The sequence below is a fragment of the Hydra viridissima genome, unplaced genomic scaffold (assembly GCF_058129835.1).
Source record: "Hydra viridissima isolate aposymbiotic clone 2 unplaced genomic scaffold, HvirCarnegie_v1 scaffold_18, whole genome shotgun sequence".
Lineage (NCBI taxonomy): Eukaryota > Metazoa > Cnidaria > Hydrozoa > Anthoathecata > Hydridae > Hydra > Hydra viridissima.
Genome location: NW_028324317.1, coordinates 499,888 through 505,613, shown reverse-complemented (window position 1 = coordinate 505,613; position 5,726 = coordinate 499,888). Strand labels below are relative to the sequence as shown.

The window sequence follows — 5,726 nt, the reverse complement described above, 5'->3', positions numbered from 1 at the left end:
GTTATTCGTATTTTAACGAGCTTCATTTTTAAGTTTTGTCAAATCATTTTTAAAGTTTTAACACATTTTTATAAAACCAACTGGTTTTATTGAAGTTGAAAGAAAACGATACAAAAAAAAGAAGTCACCTGGTTTATTAACCAGATGACTAATCTTATCGTTTCATTTCAACTTTTTATATTTTGTTTTGTTTTAAGTTTGAAACTGAATTCCAGGGCTCTGATCATTTTACTTGATGTATCATTATTTAATGCGTAACTGTTTTTTTGGACGCCGCGGAGATGTTAAAACTCGATTTTAGATTTTAGTTTAAACCACCCTTTTTGAAAGAAATAAATCCGCCTTCAAAATATCAAAAATTTTAATCCTCTTTGAAATGAAAATTTAGTAAAGACGTATAATAATTAATAGAAACAAGAAAAAAAAGACACGTGGCATGCATGCGGTTAAAAACGATGAAGTCAGCTTTTTATGTTTGAGGAAAATGGAATTTTTTTGTTTGAATATTTCAATAGTCTTTAACATTAAGCATTTTTAAACAACTCGAGATTTTTAAACAGCCTGTTAACGGAGATCGTTTTCTTCGTCAGAAATAATAAATAAGCACAAGTATATCGTCACGATAACAGCACAATCGCCTGAGTCGTTTTTTCTTGTTTCGAGAAAACGAAAAAAAACCGAATAACTTCGGTATTTCTTTTGCTACGTCACTTTGGTTTATTTTGTGGCATCTCATAACTTAGATGCTTTCATATATTACTTTAAAAGTGATTTGTGTATTAGGTGGTATGAGTAGTCATGTTGAAGAACACAAGTCGCCTAAGTCGAAATGCGGATTTAGGCAGAAATGAAAAAATTAAAAATAAACTGCTTTCTGATTGGTTTAAGACGTAGGCGATTTGCCACATAATGGAAGACTGTATAAGCTATATATTTCAACTCTTAACATAAAACCCCCAAAAAATGACTTAGGGGAGTGTGCTATGATCGTGACGATATGATGAAAAATACGAAAATTTGTAAAATTGGACATCCCGTCTACTCTTCATATATTATAAAGACTACAGAAGAGAAAGACTATAGAAGAAAAACTCAAGGTTTTATTTACGGCAGTATATTTTAGTGAAAATTAACAATAATAATAATAAAAGTATTAATAATAATAATAATGATAATAATAATAATAATAATAATAATAATAATAATAATAATAATAATAATAATAATAATAATAATAATAATAGTAATAATAATAAAGTTGTTATTTTTACATATATACTTTTTTACATATAATTATTTTTCGCCATTTTTTTTAGTTGTTGCTACCTGTTGATGACGAGAAATTTATGACGCGAGATTTACCGAGGGTTCCGAAATTCTAATTCAAAAGAATAAGAATTTGCAGGTTTCACATTTTAACATCAAAACTGAAAAAAGTATTTTCACACCTGAATTATTATTTTAAAAAGAAATTATCGTATAAAATATATTTTGACAGAAGCAATCAAATAAATCATATTCTAATAGAAACGATCACATCACATGTGAATTTTGGCGACAAAACCAGACAACTTGCTTCATTTTATGAAGTAGTTGAGTCTAAAGTTTTAATTTTCTTTTTAAGGTCAAAATTAAATCTAAAGTTTTAATTTTGAGAAAAGTTGACTTTTTTAATCTCTCAATTTTGACAGTTTTGCAGAACTCGCTTCTGTTTGAAATTTTGATTTCTTATGGACCTTGCGGAACATCATAAAAAAAATTAACGGGATGAGGGGAACTTTGTTCGGGACACTATCAAAAATTATTCAGTGTTATTGGCTATTAAAAATTAACAAAAATTATGTTAGTTTAAAAAAATTTAATATACATATAAAGAATTAAAAGATTGTTTTTGACACCCGTATTTTTAAGATTATATTATTGCGCTCTGACGTCATTAAGCTAGTTTTTTTCTTAAACCATTAAAAAGTAAAAACGGAAAAAGGCGCAAAGAATAGTTTACATAAATTTTTTTTTTTTATAAAAATAGTTAAATTATTTTTTACATAAGTTTTACATTCTTCAATATTGCATATTAGGGTCATTTTTTAAAGAAAGTTATTTTACTTTAACTATGCAACTTTATTTTTGCCTTAATTATGCAATTCCGTTTTTACCCTAATTATGTAACTCCATTTACATTTTTAAAACCTTTGCAATTATACATTATATTGAACTATATTGCTTTAGATTGCACTGCCCTGCGTTATGTTACATTACATTTGTTTCACCACTGTCAAGTCTTGCTGGAATATGTATGGTTTGTTCCCACATACACTATTAACCAGGGCAGGTTTTTTTCTAAAACCTACATGTAAGCGGCAGCATTACGCAAAGCCCCTGAGATATATTTAGTCTTAATGGAATGTATTTGTTTTGTTTGGTTATGTTAGGGGTTAATTATGTTTGGTTATGTTTTGGGTGTTTGGGTGCTTATGATTGGGTTATTGGGTTGCTCTCAGTGTTGTATGGGGGTGTGTGGTTTGTGTATGGTTTGTGTAATGGTAGACCCCACTTTAGACCTAAGTAAAGCAACAAAAGCTTAATACAATTAAGATTGCGATAAAGTAATTGCTCAATCGAAATATAAATAAAATGATAATGATACTTGCTAGTGGTCCTTCTCGTTTTACTTAATAAATACTCTCAAATAGTTGACTCAACTTTATTTTTTTAACATTTACAAATACAGATAACAATATGTAATCAAACTCATGGCCAAGATGGTTTTTTTTTATATTAGAACTATTGTCATTTTAAAAATCTTTTCTTTTACTTTGAAAATATCTCTTTACTTCTTTTTTTTATTTATCTATGGCCGAAGTGTTTTTCAAAACTTCTTTTCTCTCCTTCCCAAAGCTCTCTTTTTAAAAACCTCCCTAAAATTCTCCTGGGATTTCTCAATCGATCTTTTTCTATGTGTTCGCAGATGTTTCTTAAATAGGACTTTGTTCTTGCATAGACAATGGATTTTATCTTCAAGTTCGTTTAGTGTTTATGTTTCGACCTCTGAGTCATGGTTCCCTAAAACAGGGAATATATATATATATATATATATATATATATCCTCTCTTTCTGTCTTTCTCTCACACTCTCTCTATTTCTCTCGCGCTCTCTTTCTTTCAAACTCTCTCTTTCTCCCAAACTCAATTATATAACAATTATACGAACAATTGTCACGAACTAACTAAACTATAATCATTTTATCGGTGAAGATGCAAACAAGTAACTACTCTTTATTACTAAAACAATTTTAAAGTTAAATTATGCGACTTTTAAAACGTCAAAGTGTCAAGAGTACATATCCTATTAAGTATATAGACAATCTTTCATCCAGACATAGATGATGAAAAAAAGCCATACTTTCCCAACCAGACAGACTATTTGGTTAGGAACCTGGATCTAACTAAGTTTAATGTGGAGCTTCTGACATCTAGACTCAAACAGTAGAACTAATTCGATGAAACTGTCCTAATCACAGTTCAGAGAAAGCGTCACCGAAACTTCTCAAATTTAATAAAATGGACTTTTGCAATAGCGTAACTGGTCTATTCAAGGCTATAGGAATCTAGTCCAATCAAAACCAAGGTGGTTTCTATGAATAACATTGATTTGAAGATAACTTTTATTTTAAAAAGCTTCTTTGAGCTGTTGCGGTTGTAAAAACCATGCAAAAAACGGCTTTAACAAAATCAAATCTTATGATTTTGTTTGCTTTGCGCATCTAGCAAAATTATTATTGAGCGTCTTTTAACAATATAAAAACGTATAAATTTTTATGATTGCTTGAAAATATGCGATGAATTTCCGTCAATTGACCAATCTTATCAAGTTATTAAACTGTGCGATCCGATGGTGATCAAAAAATATTTGAAGATTTTACCGTTCACACTTACACTTTGTTGATTCATATTTTATATTAACAAGCAACTCTGTTTATGCTAAGTTTGTAAAGATAATAAAATTAAGATTTCTTAGGACGATGAAGTCGTTCTTTAAACAAGTGCACTTTGTCATTTCAAAAGTTGCTGCGACGTCAGTAATTGTGATGCTTTCAGCGCGCACATACCGCAAGTGACATCCATAATTGTGATGCGTTCAGCGCGAATCACTATTTGGAAATAAAAATGGGTGTTTCTAGTTTTATTGCTCATAGCGGAGTTGGATATAAAATATTTTGTTCTATTTTAGACAACATATTTTTTTTTTTTTGTGGGCTCAAATTTTACAGAAACGGAGATGACTTTTTGCCATACTTTTCCTTAACGTGAGAGAATGTTCGTCAGAATTAACCTAAAGTCAGTATATCGGCTACCAATTCTACATATGCAATTAAAAGGGTCAACGAGACAAAAACAATTGCTTATCAAACTTCTATACATAGAGAATGAAAAGTAAAAGACCGGATTTCAATCCTAATTTTTTCAAACGATTTCATTTGTAAAAAAAACTTTTAAATGATTCTAAATGTACACCAATATTAATTATGCAATATAGTGTTAATTCATGTCAATTGCTGGAAGTCTGTAAATTAAAAAATGCACTAAAAATTTGTTAGGAAAAGTACAAAGATTATTGAAGGTGTTCATGCAAGATAGGCCTCTATGTCGTATCCACTGATCTCTATAATAACTGGATAGCGCATCTCTTATATCAAAATTGACGCCAAAATCCCCATATTGGAAAGCCCCAGAACGCTGAAATCTGATATGTGCGATAAAGCGATAAGCCAAAAAACAGAACTTAAAGCTTGCGGGATTAAAATTTTTGGGGCTTTCCAATATGGCGATTTTTGCGTCAAAAAATGAGAAGTTTTGCTCGGAGTTGCGCTATCCAGTTATTATAGAGATCAGTGGTCATATCGCTTAGTTCATGCTTTTGTTTGAGTCGGCAGTTACTTTATCTCATCTCATTTCAACAGAGAATGCAGGAATCGCTTTAAAAAAAATCACCAGGAATTGATAGAAAAAATTAGTTAAGTATTCAAAACCACCAAATATGTGAAAAAAATAAACATTTACATTCTTATTTGAGTTGTACTCCCAAACGACCACTCTACAGCGAGTGGTCACTTGGGAGTACATCATATATATAATGTTAATGTTTACTTTTTTCAACTCTTATATTATTAAGAAATTACTTCTCGATTTTTTATGTTCTTTACAAGGATTTTATGACCGTTGTTAATATAAGCCGGAGTGTTAATATATAAACGCTCATAAAGTCTTTGTTCACGAAATGTAAATAGAAAATCGAAATTTAAACGTTCTACATGATTTGCATTTTTAGTCTAAATATTTTTGGTCCAGTCCTCGTTCACTTGTAAAGCAGTAACTGGCTGTCATCAATTTTTCTTTAAAACCAGGGGAGGGAGGGGGGGGGGGGAATGTTTTATTGAAGAGAAGTTTAAGATCTTAAACCAAAATTATATTGTTGCACAAATTTTTTTTAAAAAAATTTTTTTTATCTCCAACTTATAGGTATCGCTTTGTATATAAACATAGAACGTGAAACTTTTTTTTCAGCTCCAACGATAAAATTTAAGGAGGGAGATTTTAGTCAAAATCTTTATAAAAAAATATAAAAGTTTGGCAAGAGGTATTATCAAACTTAAAGTCAACAAAAAAATGCTATCAATAAAAAGATTTTGGAGAAGTTTATTATTGCCTTTATTAAATCTTCTGTTT

The 5,726-nt window shown here is 29.9% G+C and overlaps 1 pseudogene; it reads left to right on the top strand.

Moving 5' to 3' along the window:
• The window catches only part of LOC149876693 (uncharacterized), a 615,724-nt pseudogene that overhangs the window by 324,994 nt on the left and 285,004 nt on the right, over nt 1-5,726 (top strand).